General features: G+C 35.9%; 1 protein-coding gene across 1 annotated transcript in view; it reads left to right on the forward strand.

Moving 5' to 3' along the window:
• The first annotated feature begins 1,273 nt into the window (after nucleotides 1-1,273).
• The window catches only part of LOC138709287 (ras-related and estrogen-regulated growth inhibitor), a 343,718-nt gene continuing 323,892 nt past the window's right edge, over nucleotides 1,274-21,099 (forward strand). The window contains exon 1 of the mRNA XM_069839947.1: nucleotides 1,274-1,439. The gene's annotated coding sequence lies outside the window, so the exon portion shown is untranslated. The remainder of the gene's footprint in view (nucleotides 1,440-21,099) is intronic.

Here is a 21,099-nt window from a genome sequence, read left to right on the forward strand (position 1 = left end):
ACGTATGGATTTTATGTTCCTAATTATGTCAGGTGAAGTATTGATTATACGTAATACCTATTTAAAAGTGTTGACAATGATTCAGCAACAAATTGAAGCTCTGTCAAGTCAATATGATGTCAAGTACCTGTATTCACTAACAAGCACTTTAAAACAAATTATAGTTTACATTTTATTTCACTGTCGAATAGGCTAGCCTATGCTTGGCTGTAGCAGTAGGCCTGCAAATAACGAATGTAAATTTAATCAGTTTTGTGTACCCTGTATAGAAAATTAATTATTAATTTTATTACTGGTATAGTAATGGGGGGAGGGGTTGCAAACAAATTTCTCACCCAAAAGTGGGTCGCACATTTAAAAAGTTTGGGAAACACTGTTTTATTGTATTAATAGAGTACTTTATTTCTTCTAATCATGTAATAGTCTTAAATCCCACTCGAGTTTTAATTTTCTCTAGATAAATCAAAACCTCTAGTGAGATTACTGTTGATAATAAGTGATTGAAAGAATTTTAGTTTTGTTCTTTAAATGTCCATAAATGTCATCCGAACAAATGTAAAATTCCATTGCAGAATGAAAATTTACATTGTTACATTTTGTCGGATCAAATTTCTGCACATTTAAGGAACAAAACTAAAATTATTTCAATCATCTATTATGATAATCAATTAATTAATTCAAAGTTTTCTGCACACGGACAGAACTTTCACTGCAAACCCAGCATTCCCTAATATTTTCTATTTTCTGCCTTCACCTTTGTCTCCGCATATGATCCATCTTAATGTCCACACCTGTGGAGTAACGGTCAGCGCGTCTGGCCGCGAAACCAGGTGGCCCGGGTTCGAATCCCGGTCGGGGAAAGGTATCTGGTTGAGGTTTTTTCCTGGGGTTTCCCTCAACCCAATACGCGCAAATGTTGGGTAACTTTCGGTGTTGGATACCGGACTCATTTCACCGGCATTATCACCTTCATATCATTCAGACGCTAAATAACCTAGATGTTGATACAGCGTCGTAAAATAACCCAATAAAATAAATAAAAATCCATCTTAATGTCACCTAACGCTATCATTAAAACATTTCATCACATTCATGTACAATCAATTGTACAAGCATATTTGTTAACATTTAGACGTAAATAATCACGACTACAATTCATTCAATACCGTCGCCGTCTACGGTCACGATATCGTCAACCTTATAATAATTGTTTATAAAATGTATCCGTGCATTTCTCCTTAGCTGAACGAGACGACACAACAATCGTGCTGTATCTTGTGTTGGTTTGAGAAGAGCGCATGCGTGGCGGCGCTTCGCGTCGTAGTGTTATGACAGCGACGCCGTCGTGCTCTCAGTACGACGCCTGCACTCGCACCTGTCGGCGCGTCGCTGGGCCGAGACAGACTTCGACGCCAAGTGAAACATCCGATCCTCGAGAGGTGAGTAGCCATTCATTACTCCGACACGAACAGGTGCTGCTGGTGTGCAGTTAAAATTGTTGCTGAGGGACCGGCATCTGCTGGTCAGATTTTTATATCTTTGAATTACGATTTTCAGCAACTTTCCTTCTATGTGAAGAATATACGTTCACTGAAATATTCGTGTGCATAAACGTGTACTACTATTGTAGTGAATGTCAAAATACGTAATATACATTATATCCTAGAATTTTTATGTTCAAATTTTTCTATCGTTCAGCGGCAGTTGAAACGACATTGATAGGATTTACACTATTTACATAGAAATTGAATTGATATAGCCAGGGGCAGATGTTTATGGAGATTAATTTTGTCATTTGTGTTTTTTAATATTGGTGTCGTCGGAGATTGTTGGAGATTGATTTTGGAAAATTCAATTATTTTGAAATGAGAGTATTAACTCAGTATGAATATTACTTTCCAAAAAATTAAAATTAAAGGTTCGTTGGAGTCTGGTAAAGGTGCGGAATGGCCAATAGAAATATTTGTTCGATTGGGACTATTTAACACACATTCATTAAAAACGAAAAAAACTTGCAGCCCTCAAGTTAATACTTTCAAATTATTAGTGAAAAGTTTAATTCTCCGTCTTTTGAGTTCACTAATGTAATCAGAACACCTGGAATACCATGTAATTAGCCTACTTGGATATATACAAATTAAAGTGAAAAAAAACTCAGGCTATGAAATTCGCTATAAAACAACGCAATATTAATAATTCGCGAATGTGTTCATATTTCGTTATTAGAACTCTATTTAGCGATTTGTCGCGATTGTTTTATCCACGTATTATTAATCAGAATCACTTAATTCGTAAGGATTAGCAAAAATCTATTGTATATCTATTATGTCGAGATTTTCGCGATCTCCATAAATACTCTGCCCTGGATATAGCAAATTGATGCAACGGTAAAATATATTTACAATTTTCTTCACTTTCTTTTCTTCATTTTTCATTCAATTCCCTGTGTTTCTTTCTTACTTGTCGCTATTCGTTTCTTGTATTTTGCATTTTATTTATAATTTTATACATTGTTTTGCCTTACGTTTACTGTTTTTTTTTAACTTTATTTGTTATCCTTGGTCTACGTCTTTAATTTTTCATTCCTTCCTTTCCCTTCATTTCTCTATAATCATTAATTATTTTCCCATTAGAGTTTTACATGTTGTATTTTCTCTTCATATCTTCTTCTTTCATATCTCTCTTTTTTAATTTTTACTCATTCGTTCATTTTGTAACGTTAAGTACTTCTTTCCTCCTTGTTACAGCTTTTAGCTTTTTCTAGGTTTTTTATTGTACCTATTTTATATCTCCCCATTTTCTCTTCTTGTCTTCATCACTTGGAAATCTTTTATTTCTTCATTGTCTGAATTAATTTTTGTGCTTTATATTTCCTTTCTTTCAATCTCTTTTTCTCATTTCTTATCTTCATATTTTCTTCGTTTCTTTTTCTATCTTTTTTCTTCTTCATCGCTTGAAGTTTCGAGATAGGACGAGTCAATTAAACTCAGCTGTTACATTATGTCATCGCACTCCCCACCGCACTGCACTCTGATAGCCACTTGCAGTGCAACATCTTGCTTTGCCAGTCTGTTATTGTCCACTGGATTGATTTCATCTTTCTAATTGAGTGTTTCGATTCTTTGAATATTATGAAATATTTTGTCTTATTTGTTACAATCGAAGTTTTACCTTTGATGTTCCCTTTCTAGTGTTTCTTATTATTCAATGTCATTATATAGAAATTATATCTTGTCGAAATTTAATTGATAGTTAGTGAAAGAAGAAAATTGCCTTTCCCCCCCCCCCCATGTATGTTAATACGAAATTCTTATGTAACGAACATTGTATATTCAGTTAAATTGTTACATGAATACGACACTTCATTATTAATTTAAAGAACAGCAAAGAATACTAGATATTTTTATCACTGTTCTCTGCAACAACATTTTACTTTAACACAGTATCGCTTTAAGGGAACATATTGAAGATAATATCAATACATAGGGTTTCCAAACGTCTCGAAAAATATGGGATCGTTCCGTTTTTCGCTAATGCGTCCCGTTGTCCCGAGAAAAGTCTTCAGGACAGCTTTCCGTCCCGTATTTTAGAGTTCTAAACTGAGAAAAAATGGAAAAGTTACAATGTCTGTTCTACATTACAAATTGCGAACTTGGCACTTGATCATTGCATTGTAGATAAGTTACTATGAAACAATTATTGTGAGTTATTAATTTCTCAAGACGAGTGACGGCAACACCAAACGTTTAGATGAAGTCTGGATGGATCTTTTTAAAAGTACTGAAGGAGAACTCTCAAATTTGAAGAGGGTAGTGGAGTTCATAATGTGTATCCCTGGAACGATTGTGTGTGTGTCGAAAGATTATTTTCTCGCATGAACGCTCTATGGACTGATGAGAAAAATAAATTGTCTGTAAAAACAGTAAAATCAATGCTTGTTGTAAAATCATTCTTCAGTGAGGATTGTGTTGCTTTTCATATATGATTCTTCAAAATAAACCATTGTTAAGTGAAATTAATTCTTTAGAGAAATATTGCAAGGCGAAGATGGATTGACTTATAAGAATATTGTCACGTGAACAGTGTATTTTGTAGCTATTTCTGTAATAACTAAGTAAAAGCAATTTGAAGGCAACTGACTTAAAGAAGCTTAAACTTAATGCAAATATGCTCCCTAATAATTTTGTTTACTATTTGTTTACTTACCTTAGCTAGTTAGCACACACACACACATTTTGAAAGATTGGCATTTTGTTTGGTACTCTGTGAAAACTGATAAGTATCCCATATTTTTTTTCCAATATGTCAGAGAACCCTATTAATACAGCACATGGTGTTTCAGAATACTTGTCACAGACTAAAGCAGTTGAAGGTGTGTAGCATATTGAGGTACATAATAGATATTTGGAAATCCGTATTGTGTTGCTAGTAGTAATAATACAAGTTGCAGTTATAAATTTAAATATAATCTTATATGTTCGTGGGAAATGTGAGTTCTTAGACAGTGATGTTATATGAATATGATAGTGTTGTCTATAATACGGTATTATTTTGGCGAGTTAAGTCGGAGGAGTCGCCATGAGATTAACTGATATTCGCTTTAGAGGTGGAGAAACCTCAGAAACTCCCACCCCCAACCATAAAATAAACCCAACTCGATTCGAATTTGTGTACAAGGTCAGCGATATTACTTATTATGACGATCTGAGTAACAGCAGAAAATTGCCCAAAAGCCACAGTATATTGATCGTAACAATTACTGTAAATTAGTCGTTCCATAAAGCAGTTGAATGACGCTGCAGAAAAAACTAAAGTGGGAAATAAAGTAACAAATTTCCGGTTTGTGTTCGTAACACAACGCTGGGAAACTCTTATGTGGAGGCAAGCATATATCTCATACGCACAATAACTCTAAATGGTTGTATATTTCCACAATGTATTCCAAGATGTATCTTTCCTCGAACAAGTATAATGTAATGTAATATGTACACTCGAGTACAATCATAGGCGGACGGTACAAAAAATGCTACCAACCACACCCCCTCGCAGATTATGTACCAGTTGCAGTCGCAATCTGTAGGTTTCATGGATGCAGCAACGTGTTCAGTGACGGACATTGAAGCATCACCCCACACGTTTCACTTATAACCAGGCTTCGAAACTTCGGACCCGATAGATCAGTTCAGTGGGAAATCCGCATATCGACGTACTGAGTATAGTGGTAAAGCGTGCAGTGGGTTCGGGTACTGTAGAATGAATGACAACAAATACGCAAAGGAAGACGCTTTGGATTTGAAGATTCTGATGAATAATTTGGTTCTCATACAAACCTATTTTCAAACTGTGTCTGAAACTATTACACGGTTAGAAAAGTGAGAGCAAGGGATGCCGGAAGCCCTCAAATTAGTTGAGGAAATGACGCAGAGAATTAATGAGACACCAAGTACACCGGTTACTGAATGTGTAAACCAGAAGTGGAAATCAATTTTATGTAAAAATAACGGATATGGAACATCGTGTAACATAAACAGCAAATTAGTGGACATAAAGTCACCCGAGAATAAAGGACCGTCTCTTAGAGATTGCAATGATGTTAGGTTTTTTCGTTTTGCTCCTATAAAGTCATGCGACGTAGAGCGCATCTTTTCACAGTACAAACTGTGTTTGGTAGACAAGTGAAAAAGATTTACGTTTGAGACACTGAAAATGTATCTTGTAGTGCATTGCAATTCTGTACTGTAACTGCACTTCTAAAAGACGACCAATATCATAAATGAAGAAATTAAAATTGCTACATGCTTATTTCCACCATTAACATTGTGTATAATTAAACAGAAATGCTTATCAAAGACAGGAGAATAAATGCTTTTCACATTATTTTGACATTGTCACAGTGTAATGTATATTTACTTTCAGAATGCCCATATGTGTGCGTTTCCCCATACTACCGTACTCTATTCAAAATAGCAACGTTGTTACCTCAACATATCTCTACCTTTCACTATCTGCAGCGAGTCAACAACCTATAGTACAAGCACAGTAAACTTATTGTATCGGGTCCAAAGTCTCGAAGCCTGCTTATAACCAGAGCTAGGAAGTTGGTACCAAAACTGTTAAGTTGTGTAAAATTAGACTATACCTCTACCGAATGAAAAGTAATAGCGCATCTCTCAATCTCAGTGAACCAGAACGACAAGCATGTACAGCCGGATGGTACCCAAACATGTGATCCAATCGTTTATAGCCTCAGAATAAGAAAATAATAAACGAATAATATAAAAAAACAATAATTTGTAATTACAAACTTTGTAACTCCCAAACTAAAATAATTTATCCACACTTATAAAAATAACATACAATGTATACAATTATTATTAGCCTCATTATAACAAATAACAGAACATTTTCATTTTATCAAAAGAAATACCGTCATTTCCCATAACTATAGTCCTGGAACACAAGTGTGGTCCACGATATAAAAATTCAAATTTTGTACTCCATAACGTAATACCTTATTTATCTTTATTTTTGCTGTACTGTAGTTTGAAGTCAAGTCACTGCAGCTATCTACGAACGGTCTATGTTACTTCTACGATGTTCTTTGAATGATTGTATCGTGGACCATACTTGTGTTCCAAGACCATAGTTATGGGAAATGACGCTACTCCTTTTATATAAAAAAACAATATTTGTACTTTAAAAATATTCATTCTACCTGTCCACACCTGTGGAGTAACGGTTAGCGCACTGGCCTCGAAACCAGGTGGCCCGGGTTCCAATCCCGGTCGGGGCAAGTTACCTGATTGAGGTTTTCCCGGAGTTTTTTTCTCAACCCAATTTGAGCAAATGCTGGATAACTTTCGGTGCTGGACCCCGGACTCATTTGACTCATTTCATCGGCATTATCACCTTCATCTCATTCAGACGTTAAATAACCCAAGATGTTGATACAGCGTCGTAAAATAACCTACTTCTCCTCCTCCTCCTCGTTCTACCTTCACGTCACAAGACGTTACTGGAGCAAATCTGAAATATCGGCTGGACAACTACTCTGTGAATATAATAGGCTAGTGTATCTCGTATGTAGCACATAATATTAAACCTATAATTGTTTTCAAGAAAATTTTTAATTTCTGATAGGAAGTTCGTATCGTAATTCCGATGTTGAACTTGGTCTGTAACACAACCGAATGCATAGCAGCACGAGACGTCAACATTTAACGAAGAATAATCCAGGACAAAATAAACACAATTCTATTTGCATAATTATTTAATAACAGATGAGTTTCCTTTTTTGGAATCATGCATAATAGTAACATTACGTAAATAATACAATAATAACAGAATAGATCAATTTGTTCAGAACCTAAAATATTGATATAAATTAACAATATTCTTCAAACTATTCACGACTGTACACAGCTCCAAAGAATGCCACTATGCGTTGTTTATGTGAACTGCGTATCGTCTGTAGCGAATGGGAGCAGGGCGAGGGGCGGATGGCATGTATACTCCTCGGTGTATTAAACTTAAATCTACTGTTTTGATACGAACTTCCTACCTATGCTTGTAACTAGAGGAGGTTCAAATGGAGGTTTTATATAATATGTTTCTACTTTAAGAGTCACTCAGTTAAATTAAAATATAGGTTACTTTTTTACTTTGCAATGGACGCTGAAATATGACTGGTTTTATGTTACTGCGTATAAAATAAGTTACCCATTATTCATGATCCGGAAACATTTAGCCAGGGTAGAATTTCACCACTGACATTCCTCTTTCCCTCATTGAACACAAATGTCGCTGCGAATCATCTTGTGCTCGGGGAATAAAGAGAATTTGTTGTTTACGTCTTCCGACCGTCATTCCTACTGTCTTCAGTCTCTTGCGTGTGCTCGCATTGTAATATGTAGGGCTAGGATTTTGATGATCTATAAATAATGAAAAAATGTCCTAAAAACAATGCATATATGACCTAAAAATCTTAAAAAAAAATGCCCTTAAAATGCTCTAATAATTGATCTTACAGAATTGGCTTAGTAGAAAAAGAGGTTTTGTACTACTTAATATTTAGACTAGTACTTACTTATTTACTGGCCTTTAAGGAACCCGGAGGTTCATTGCCGCCCTCACATAAGCCCGCCATTGGTCCCTATCCTGAGCAAGATTAATCCATTCTCTATTATCATATCCCACCTCCCTCAAATCTATTTTAATATTATCTTCCCCTCTACGTCTCGGCCTCCCTAAAGGTCTTTTTCCCTCCGGCCTCCCAACTAACACTTTATATGCATTTCTGGATTCACCCATACGTGCTACATGCCCTGCCCATCTCAAATGTCTGGATTCAATGTTCCTAATTATGTCAGGTGAAGAATACAATGCGTGCAGTACTTAGACTAGTAATCAAATTAAATTTTACATAATTTTTTCTAAGTAGTACACATTAATTATTTTACCTGATGTAGTTTCCATGTATGATCGTTCACCTCTGCGTCGGCATATGGACGTGAGGTCAGCAGTCGGTTGATCGGTCTTGGCCCTTCGTGCGCTGTAGCACCATGCATTTACTTTACTTTTAGTTTCCATTCAGTCCACCACAAGGCCACTCTTATCCGAAATTAGCAGGTATAGAAGAGTCTATATTGAAAGGGTGGTTGGACTGATCCATGACATAGGGTGTACTAAGTTAAAATGGCAATATTTGTTTAGAAAAACTATTAAAATATTGTACAAAATAATGCATATTAATGGACAACGTAAAGAAAATATCAAAGGAAATAAATATTATTTTACGTTAATAATGGGGATTTATGGTCAAAATTAAATGAAAATGCCTAAATATCACCGAATAAAACAAAATATGTTCTTATGAGTTGAAACAGGCAAAAAATGAAAAAAAAATGCCCTAACAAATATGTCTTAAAACGTTCAGTTTACCACATAACATATAAATACTAAAGCAGCTATGTTTCTGGCTTACTAGAAAAAAGATGCAATTTCATCAAAATCCTAGCCCTAATAATATGGAACTGTATTCAGAATTATAAATACTATAACGATTTACTTAATAATTAGGCCTACTACTGTTATACATGCGGGCTGCTCCGCACATGTTTAATTTAGTTTAGCCACGCCCCCTTAAAAATTTCTCTTCTAAAAACACATCAATTTAGGCACAGGAGAAATAAATAAACTGCAAGTTCACAGAGGTAACGGCTTCAGCAGCTGGGTACCTCGTTCTAACGAGTGCACGGTTTCTAAAATTAACGTGGAGACAGGAGGTAATTACAGTACTGTGCCGACCATGAAAATTACTCCAGTTTAACATGGAATAACCACAATCGAATGCATATGCGGAAAACTGTCAGGAGTTTTATATTTGTTAAAAAAATTAACGACTTGTGTTTCTCAAAATTATTTAAGATGTCCCTACTTTTCTTTTTTTTCAGACGATAATCCGATATGCCCTAATTTTCTGGGGAAATGGAACCAAAATTAATTGAAAGTATCTTGATTTTGCAAAAGAAAGCCATTAGAATTTTATGTAAATCAAACTATCTGGAATATTTTTGGCTACTTTTCAGACAATCACAGATTTTAACAATCATAAATTTGTATACATACGATCTAGTATTTTACACTCGACAAAATATCGACAATTACTCATTAGTGGCCAATATACATGATCATGAAATTAGAAATAGTAAAAAAAAATTAATATTCCATATTGTAGATTACAAAGGAGCAACAAAAACTTTTCAGTTATGAGGGTGAAATTATATAATAAGTTCCCCAGTCAGTACTATAAATTTACCAATGAATAGCTTGAAAACTAGAATTTACAATTGGTTATTAAATAATCCTTTTTATTCTGTTCGTGAGTTTTGAATATGAACTTGTACAGGGACATCATTTTATTTCCACTAACATTTTTAATATTAACCTGACTATACCTTTGGTTTAACGGTTGAGAACCGAAAACACCGTTCCTAACCCCTTCCATAACTGGAGTTTGATGATACTAGCGTAAAAAGTATTTCATCCGTTTACGTAAACTAGGAAATATCGCAATTTTGAGTTTGATAATTTTCATTAGGTTTTTGTTTAATCAAAATACAGTACAGTAGTAACAATAAGTGTTTTTACTCATGAACTGAGTTATCCATGCGAACGTATTCATTATGGAGTGTATATTATACTGTCTACAGCACATTAGCGTACAATATAGAGAATAAAGTTAAATTGAAAAATAATCATAAAATTGATATTTAAACAGATTTTAAAAAATGGTGGTCGTTCATTTCGATACAGGCTTCAGTTCTTTTGTGCATATTATCGCACAATAGACTATTGCATCTAATTCCAATTACCAGTTTCGTCTTTCGTACTAGTAACTCACGTTGAAATAATTTTATACTTACTCTATAAAAGTGTACGTTGCGTACTGCAAATTCAATCTCCATTTCTGCCCGACCCGCACAGATAAAATTACTCAGACATGCCATTTACTGTCCGTCCAAGATCGTAGAAAGGGAGGAAATCACGTTACAGTTAAGTATTTAACGAGGCCCTTTTATTTAAGTTATTTTAAACAGTTGTATAATATTACGTAGATGTCCAATTCCTAACAGAAATTAATGTTTTCAGAAAAGAGCTAAGACAGCCCAGCCACTAACCTTTACAGAGGGGCGAGCAGAAGCAGGTTGGGGAAATCGGGATGCGACGTAGTACCTGTGTGAATATATGATTCAATATTGATAGATCTTTCGTCACTGGAAAAAGCGAATATATTTCTGGAACGTATTATACTCACTAACTCAGTACTGTTTACTATATGCGGCCTTGGTTCTGTGTGGAGGACAGTTGGAACTCCATTAGTAGAAGGGGTGGGAGTGAAGTACATTCAAAAGCTCAGGAACAATAAAAATTGAAGTAAAAATAAAATTATGTCCCTGTATAAAATTGTTTTTAATGAATACATTTAATTGCAATTAGTTACAATTCATACATTAAGGGTGAACTGTTTTCTTTAATTTAAAAGTTTCAAATTATTTGAAGTTTTCATTGTATTATTTAAATTTTACTGCTTCTTTTATTAGTGTTTTTTTTTTTCAAATGTATAATATGTTTTTCAATCTATTCTGACGAAGCCTAAAACTGTATGTCCAATGGTCAAAATAAATTGGATTGAATTGAATTGAATTGAATTAACTCTATCTGAATGATTGTTTGACTGACTAATCCAGCATATACACACAAGCACAGAAAAAAAAACACAAGCAGAAACATACATTCAAAAAAATACGTAAGACACACGTTCAAACACATTGTATAGTAGTCGAAATTTCATATCTATAATTGCCCATATCTTGAAGTAATTTTAATTTCTCGGCGGCATAGTATATAGTTTGTTTTTCAAATAATTGTACTATGACTCGAAGTTTTATTATTAGAATTTATTGTTCTATATTATCTTCAATGATGTTTCATACACCATACTAATTTATAATTAGAAATTCTGGCGAAAAATGTTCAGTAATGATCTAATGAATAATAGGACGAATAAGATGAAGTACCATTACACACGCTCAAGCATGCATAATTAATTGTCAAATCACGGGAAAACCCATAAACATAACCAACACACACAGAAATTCACACATACTGATGTTATACATAAACACCCACGCACAGAAAGAGGCAAAGGAACCTATTCTTTGTGGATAAAAAATAAACGAGCACGGAAATAAGCAAACACAAAGAGCTACAAGCGCTCAAACGCACGTTCATTCAGAACACAAAGTGATATGCACTGAAGCCAGCCGCCTGTCGCTCAGGCGCTAGAGGGCTTGGAGTTCCGGTACTTGGGTACTCGTCTGAGGATGTGTCCTGGTTCTGTAGGATGTCCCACATGCAAGCATCGGATTCACAAATGCCACCCAGGCTACCTGTTGGGCTTCAAGAACCATTACATATACATGGTGTTAAAAAAAAGTATCCAATATTTTAATAAGTGATAGTGTGCATCAAAACAAGAAAAAAAGTCTAATAAACATGGGTCTTACAACACATACTTTCTGAGATCTGTACACTTGTTCATAGGAGGTGCTCAATGTGACGTCCATTTATGGCAATGCATTTTCTGCCCTGCAATACAGCAGGCAACGAGATAATCATACAGTAGTCGAAACCCGTGGCATGGAACAATGATACATCGCAAGGAATACTGAAAAGAAAAGTTTAGTTGCGGATATGAGCGGGGTTCAGCAGAGATGGTGTTGTGAATTTTCGTAATCAGCATATGTGGGCTGATGAAAATTCCCATGCACTTGAAGAAACAAGTCATCAGCACCGATTCTCAATCAACGTATGGGCAGGCGTTCTTGGCGATAGATTAAGGGCCATACGTGCTACCAAAGAGATTAACTTGGGCTCGTTATCAGAACTTTCTAATTAATGTATTGCCTGCCTTGCTGGAGTATGTGCCATGTTAACTAAGACTACAGATGTGGTTCATGCATGATGGCACACAATTTTTTTTCTACAATGAGTGTGAATACCTGACGCTGACATTTCAGGACCGCTGGCTTGATTGGGGAGGGCCCACACCTTGGGCTGCTCTAAGTCCCCCTAGACTTTTGATCATCAAGAACAACCAGGTCAATTTCAAAGAGTGCGTGATTCCTTACGCCGAAGGGCAGAGGAATGAATTGTCATGAATGGACGTCACATTGAGCACCTCCTATGAAGAAGTGTTCAGATCTCAGATAGTAGACTATATGTTGTAGGACCCATGTTTATTACATTTTTTTTTCTTGTTTTGATGCGTAGTAGCACCTCCTAAAATATTGGATACTTTTTTCTTGACACTCTGTATACATATACAGGTTGAGCCGTACATAATTTTTGTTTTTGTTTCTTTAATCAACTGTACGAAGATAGGTCTGAACCTCACAAGTGATAATAGCAAGCTACCACTTATGAGGCAACTAGGCCAGGAGATAATGGGGTAGGGTGGCCAATTCCTTTCTCCCTCCATTGAATAAATCGCCGATTAGCTACATGTTACACTAATCGGACTTCAGATGCATACAAACAATTGTTCGTCCTCTGACATATATCGTCAAGTGAGGTGTACTGTCTGATAATAGACGAGGCCTACGTATCGGTCAGAATCTCAATCAGAGATAGAACCATAAGTAATGACATTCATTTCAGGGGATTATTCTTTGAAATATTAATAACAAAAAAGTTTAAGACAATTTTTCTCGTTTTTTGTTTTCTTTTGAGATGAAAATTGTTTTATATGAAATATTTCATAGCTTGTTTTGGAAAAGGCGCTGATATAATTTCCAATATGTTAGTGAGTTTAAGAGATCAGTACATTATGATAATAAATGACTGATGAATATTAATTTTGTTCTTTAAATGTGGAGACATTAATGTGATCCGAGCAAATGTAATTTCTCGTTCTGCAAAGAAATTTTACAATGTTTCATATTTGTTCGGATCAAATTTCTGCAGATTTAAAGAACAAAACTAAATTTATTTCAATCATTTATTACCATTATACATTGCTCTCTTACTTGACAAGAGCATATGAGAAATGAAATCAATAGCTTTCCCAAAACACGCTATGAAATGTTTAATATATAACAATTTTATCTCAAAAAGAAACAAAAACGAGTAAATTTTTTTAAACTTTTCCGTTTGAAATATCTCAAAGAATAACCCTAAAAGTAATGACATTATAGATGCCTCGAACTAGCAAGTTGTCTCGTTCGCGCAGGCGCATAGAGCACACCTCCCCTACCACTATCCGCCTACTGCTATGCAGTGTGGACTAGAACGGTACAGCTCAGTTCTAATAACAGTTGAGAAGGCTATATTCTGTGTAAAGGCGGCTTTACACTGAAGCAACCGTAGGCAATCACGCAGCATACGACATGATCGCATGCTGCAAGTTGCTCACTTTTTGAGTACGGCTTGCTGCTCTAATCCTCCGGTTGCTCCAGTTCGCAAGCTTAAAATGTCTTTACACTGAAGCAACCATAGGCAATCACGCAGCATGCGGCACGATCGCATGGTGCAGGTTGCTCACTTGTCTAGGGTGGCAGCACAGTCGCATACGGCTTGCGGGTTCAGCAGTCCAGTCGCATGCGGCACCAATAAGTTGGGATACAATTTTTTTTTTTCGTTTATCTTTTTTCTGTTTTCTGTTTTCCCGCTTTTCTTAAACTAGTATGTACACAACACCCATTCCCGAGGCGGGACTCGAACCCACAACCTTTCGGACCAAGCGATAGAGACAAAAATAAAACATAGCTTCTAATTGGAGAATACCATGAAAATCACATTTTGTGGGATTTGCGAGATCCCAATTACAAAGATAATAGAAATAAGTTGAAGTTATGGAGGAAAAAAATAGCTTTAAAGTTCGATTGTGGCAGTAAAGGAAGCTAAAGACAAAGTAAAAAACTTGAACAACATTCCACAGCTACAGGAAGAAAAAAGCTGGTCAGCTCAGGGTGATCAGTGGGTGCATTTCGCTTCACTGTGTTTTCTTCTTCATGTTGACGCGCCAAGAAAGTGACTTTCAACTGATGAGAATATTGTGTTTGTATTTAGTGTACATAAAGTCATTATATTAGTGATCAAACGCATTTTTACGTAAAGTTAAAATAATAGGATACCTGTTATGAAATAAATGCATTGTCAGGAAAATAATAAAGAGACGGTTTAATTATTTAAATGTCTTTATTGTACACAATAAAGCAATAAACATTTTTCATAAATACTTTCACTTTTAGCACAAATTTTCAGTTTTATGCCAAAATTTAACAGGGTAGACACGTCTAAATATAAGTGCCTTGCTATGAGACACTTCCTTCACTCGACACGAAGTAGGCTTTAAACTCATCCCTGATAGCCTTTACTGCTTCTTTCGGTCTTCTAGGAAGTCTCTGAAGGTCTAGAATGCCTGTGTCTCCTCGAGTTATATTTCGCCACGCCCCGGGATAATTGTTTCATCCTGTCTTTCACACTCGAAACGTCCTGACCCGTTTTGTGTTCCCTACATTCAAAAGTAATGTTTTCGGAATACACAAAATACCGAACACATTAAAAATGTGCAATGTAGTTTTTCAGCTGGTATACTACCTCGATAAATAATTTGTATCGGATTTTGAAGTGAGAAGGTAATCGAAGTCCTCTTTACTAATTCAGGTAAAATTTCTGAACAGGTAAGCGTCATCAGCAAGCAGTTTATTTAAAAAGTAATTGCGATGTATATCACTATTTATGAAGAACTGCCTGCACTACATCTTTCTCTGAATAAGTTTCCTCCTCCTGTTCAAAAGTAGGTAGGCAACAGCAGCAGCAACTGTCTGCACCGACATCTCTGCATAATTCGCTCAAAAATTAAAGCAACCAATCGCAATGGGCGTAAATGAGTATCAGTCATATATTATACTAATGAATATATCTTTGCAATTACAAAATAAATCATTAACACCTATAGAATTAAACGAAGTGTTATGTATTACAACGCTACTCAATATATTATAGGGAGGATGTAAATTGAATACATTGCCAGGAAGTCAAATTTTCAGATATGATATATTTATTTATCCATCATATATCTGTAAGACAGACCTATCTTCTTTTACAATTTTAATCATCTATGCCAAATCTCACAACTTAAAAAAACACACACATACACACTACAAGATCAATTTAATACACCATTACTTTTAACTTTCTCTTCCCATTTCATCTTCACTTACTACTTACTTACTTACTGGCCTTTAAGGAACCCGGAGGTTCATTGCCGCCCTCACATAAGCCCGCCATTGGTCCCTATTCTGAGCAAGATTAATCCATTCTCTACCATCATATCCCACCTCCCTCAAATCCATTTTAATATTATCTTCCCATCTACGTCTCGGCCTCCCTAAAGGTCCTTTTTCCCTCCGGCCTCTCAACTAACACTCTATATGCATTTCTGGATTCGCCCATAAGTGCTGCATGCCCTGCCAATCTCAAACGTCTGGATTTAATGTTCCTAATTATGTCAGGTGAAGGATATAATGCGTGCAGTTCTGTGATGTGTATTGTGTAACTTTCTCCATTCTCCTGTAACTTCATCCCTCTTAGAGCCAAATATTTTCCTAAGCACCTTATTCTCAAACACCCTTAACCTATGTTCCTCTCTCAAAGTGAGAGTCCAAGTTTCACAACCACACAGAACAACCGGTAATATAACTGTTTTGTAAATTCTAACTTTCAGCCTTTTGACAGCAGACTGGATGATAAAAATCTTCTCAACCGAATAATAACAGGCATTTCCTATATTTATTCTGTGTTTAATTTCCTCCCGAGTATCATTTATATTTGTTACTGTTGCTCCAAGATATTTGAACTTCTCCACCTCTTCAAAAGATAAATTTCCAATTTTTATATTTCCATTTCGTACAATATTCTCGTCACGAGACATAATCATATATTTTGTCTTTTCGGGATTTACTTCCAAACCTATCTCTTTACTTGCTTCCAGTAAAATTCCCATGTTTTCCCTAATCGTTTGTGGATTTTCTCCTAACATATTCACGTCATCCGCATAACAAGCAGCTGATGTAATCCTTCAATTCCAAACCCTCTCTGTTAACCTGGACTTTCCTAATGGCATACTCCAGAGCAAAGTTAAAAAGTAAAGGTGATAGTTTATCTCCTTGATTTAGCCCACAGTGAATTGGAAACGCATCTGACAGAAACTGATGTATACGGACTCTGTTGTACGTTTCACTGAGACACATTTTAATTAATCGAACTAGTGTCTTGGGAATGCCAAATTCAATAAGAATATCATATAATATTTCTCTCTTAACAGAGTCATATGCCTTTTTGAAATCTATGAATAACTATCATTAAAAATGTTTCCAATTTATTTAACTGTCTTATATTACATTTTGAATCTTGCGTACACTACTTTTAACACTTGAATATAAGTAATTGATTAACTAACGGACTTACAGAATTAACACGAGTAAGTCCGCTAGTTAATCAATTACTCTTATATTACTTATAGCGAGGGGTTGTTTACCAAAATTTGTATGTAATATCCTTAAATCCATTAAAATTCACTTTTATGAGCTGCAGAAGATTGTGATGGAAAATCTGAAGGCCCTATCTTCGAATTCTACTCTCTCGTTTATATGTGAACACATTAATTTTTGTTTTAATGTACAAATCGAATAATTATTTTACTCGTTTCATTTCCCTTTATCTTTTTATGTGTGTTAATTCCGGATCCCAGTGGTCAACCTCACTTGAGGACGGATGATTTTAAATAAATCTTAGTAGTACATATTTTCTTATATGCTACATATCTTATTCATATTCAAAAATTTATTGCTTATCCACATTTTCCTTGTATTGTCTGTTTCTTGACATTCTAATAATATATGGAACGCGTCTTCTTTCACGCCGCAAAGGGGGCAGATATACTTCTCTATGGTACCCTTCCTGTTTTTCAATTTCCGTATTCCTAGTCTCCACCACGCTAAGAACATCCTCACTTCCCTATTATTTATTCTGACATATTCTTCTTGTTCCCATGACGTTTTAATGCCCTCATAGTTACTTAATGTTCTTAGTTCGTTGAGATTTTGATATAATTCCTGTCTCTTAGCTCATTACACCTCTCTTTAACGATTTTACAAATTACATTTAAATTCATTACTCCAATTTTCTCCCATAACTATCTTAGACCTAATCTATTCACCTTATTAAATTTTCAGATAATATGACTATACATGGGTATCGAAGCGTAGGTGGGCCTCCTTCTTTAGCTACATTACCTCCCCTCTCCAGGCAGCTTCCTAGCTTGAGTTATCTGTACTTACGGTTCACTCTGTGTATGTGTATAGTGGGGCAAAGGACTATGACGCACAATGGATAATGTAAGTCTGGGACCGGTCCTTGAAAAGCCAAGCCATCATACACTGAAGGAGCATACATATCACAATAAAAGAATAAAAAACACAAACATACACATACACATAGCTACACAAACAGAGCTTATACTTTGAATATAGGCTGTGTATGTCGTAATGTGTGAAAGAAGTTATTACCTACTGAATAGAAATGCGAAGTGACCTAAAGTATAACATAATTCCTAGATTTGTTATAAGACTGTGTTCGATTTAGATAATTTATATAATTAAGCGATAATTGTTATTTAATCATGCAATACATACTTGGATGTTTGTGGTCCTCTCCTGTTTTTTCATAACTGCATTTAACCATATTGTTTAAAATGGTAACGAAGACATTTTTCGCGCTAGTGTAACAAAAAAATAATATGCAAATCTGTCTTTCAGGTAGTAGCTCCCTGCAAAGCAGGTTTTGAATAACTTCAAGGAAAAATTATTCCGGGGCCGGGTATCGATTTCGGAACCCTTCGCTTAGCGCACGAATGCTCTACCGACTGAGCTACTCCAGGAACTATACACGACACCGTCACAACTGAAATGAGCTGACAAGACGCCAGAACCCATCTTTGAGTGTACAAAAATTTGGATATACAGGGTGTTTCCGAGGTGGTGTTACAAACTTCCAGGGATGCTGGCGAAGGGCACATGTATCAATTTGAGATTAGGAACCCTGGTCCGGAAATGACCGAGTGGAAAGTTTTAAGCAAAAATCGTTTTGTGGAAATGAAATAATTTTATTCCTCTGTACATCTTATTTATGTGTATTTATCTGTACATCTTACACATACTGACGTTGTTTACGTTGTCTACTTACAGTATTCCATTCAGTGCGCTGTCTGAGGGATGGGGACAGGAAACTACACTAAAGCAATGCAGATAGCGTAATGTATAGCGCACATGGTCTGTCCTGATATGCACGTCTGTAGACATCAGTGTATGTGTACAAGTTGCAGTGTCCAGTCGATCAGTGCTAGTGAAATGGAGGAGTACACGAGAGCGGAATATGCAGACCTGATTTTCGAATACGGATGAGCCAATGGGAACAGTAGACAAGCTCACAGATTGTATCGGTACAAGTACCCCCGTAGGAGACATCCGGCCCATACCATCTTTCCATGACTGTTCTAAAGGTTAAGCGAAGGAGGGCACGTGGTGCCAAATTACAATTCCATTTCCACACAAGTATTTTTCTTATAACTTTCGACTCGGTCATTTCCGGACCATGGTTCCTGATCTCAGATTGATACATATGCCCTTCGCCATCATCCCTGAAAGTTTGTAACACCATCTCGGAAACACCCTGTATAGGAAAAAAATGACGGTGTAGTCAGCTCGGTCGGTAGAGCATTCGTGCGCAAAGCGAAGGGTCCCGGGACCGTTACCCCGCCCCGGAATAATTTTTCCTTGAAATTATTCAAAAGAATAATAATTTTACATTGAGAATATAGGCCACTGTTTACCTCTTCTACCCTTAGAATTCATTCATAAGCTTCTTCATTGGTCGGTCCTGCTCTCTTCTTCCATTTGAAGTTTATTTCGTTATTAATTTTGGCTAGCGTCATGACATTTCGAAGAGCAGTGTTATATCTCTTGGATGAACATCTCACGGGTTAGTGACTGAGCAGTCTAAAGCTGAATGCATCAAAGAGGAGCTCGACATTATTAGTTATTAAAGGAATACGATGCCACGTGTTGAACTGAAGCGTGGACTCATACAGCCAGCAAAGAGATAAATAGTGCTGTTGCGTTTTATGTACGTGACAGAAAGTTGTTTAAGTTTCTTCATGAAGCATACATAGCGTGATTGTGCGATTGAAACTTGTCCTACAAATGAAAGAATGTTACATTACGCGTTATATATTAAACTGTAAATAAAACTATTGGAATTTTTTCAATAAAGGATGTGGTTGTAAAATAAGTTGTAATTAATTTACCTGGAAGAAACTCTGAAAGGATGGAAGAAGAAATATAGGCATATGGGTGTTTTGGTTGCTACAAAAAAAAAAAAAATATATATATATATATATATATATTCTACAATTTACTGATGATCAAATTATACTAGCAGAAGACTATGATGATATTGAATACATGAGCAGAAAGCTCATTGAAGAGTATGAAAAATCTGGATTAAAATTTAATTTTGAAAACTCTCATTATATAGCACACACGTCCACACCTGTGGAGTAATGGTCAGCGCGTCTGGCCGCGAAACCAGGTGGCCCGGGTTCGAATCCTGGTAGGAGCAAGTTACCTGGTTGAGGTTTTTTCCGGGGTTTTCCCTCAACCCAAATACGAGCAAATGCTGGGTAACTTTTGGTGTTGGACCCCGGACTCATTTCACTGCCTTGATATCATTCAGACGCTAAATAACCTCAGATGTTGATATAGCGTCGTAAAATAACCCAATAAAATAAAATAAAATATAGCACACGTCCTAGGATCCTGTCAGCATGGAGAACTCCTGACAAATTCACGCCATCATAACATCCGAAAACTAATAGCACAAGCCCTTAGAAAAAGATCCTTCGAGGTCCATGAAGAGGTGCACTGCGTTGCATTTGAAGGCGGCGGAATTAGAAGAGCGGACATCGTGGCTCTAGACAAGACTAATAGTAAAGGCTTTATACTGAACCCAACTGTTAGATTTGAGATGAGCCAGACCGAACCATCTGAGGTAAACAAAGAGAAACAACAAATTTATGAGCCTACTATTCCGTATTTTCGAAAAAATATCAGATGGAAGGCACCTGGGAAGTACATGGTTTAATGATCGGAGCGAGGGGCACCATCCCACGAACAATTGTAAACACTATCAAAACATTTGGAATCCATGACACCATTCCAAAAATAATTACTTCTAGCATTAAAGGGTCTGTGGCAATTCTGAAAAATCATTTATACGGAATATCATAATCCTCCCCTCTTTCTATCCGTTAGTGTGTGATTGTTACAATATATGTACAAATTTATTATTTCTTAACTCCTAGTTCACATTTCAATTTGACTCATCTATTTTACTGTAATCGTTATTATTCTTATATGTGTGTTATTCTGTGTTTTTGGCAACCCAGGATGCCTGGGCAGACTATTTCTTGGAAAT

This window comes from Periplaneta americana, chromosome 11 (genome assembly GCF_040183065.1).
Source record: "Periplaneta americana isolate PAMFEO1 chromosome 11, P.americana_PAMFEO1_priV1, whole genome shotgun sequence".
Classification (NCBI taxonomy): domain Eukaryota; kingdom Metazoa; phylum Arthropoda; class Insecta; order Blattodea; family Blattidae; genus Periplaneta; species Periplaneta americana.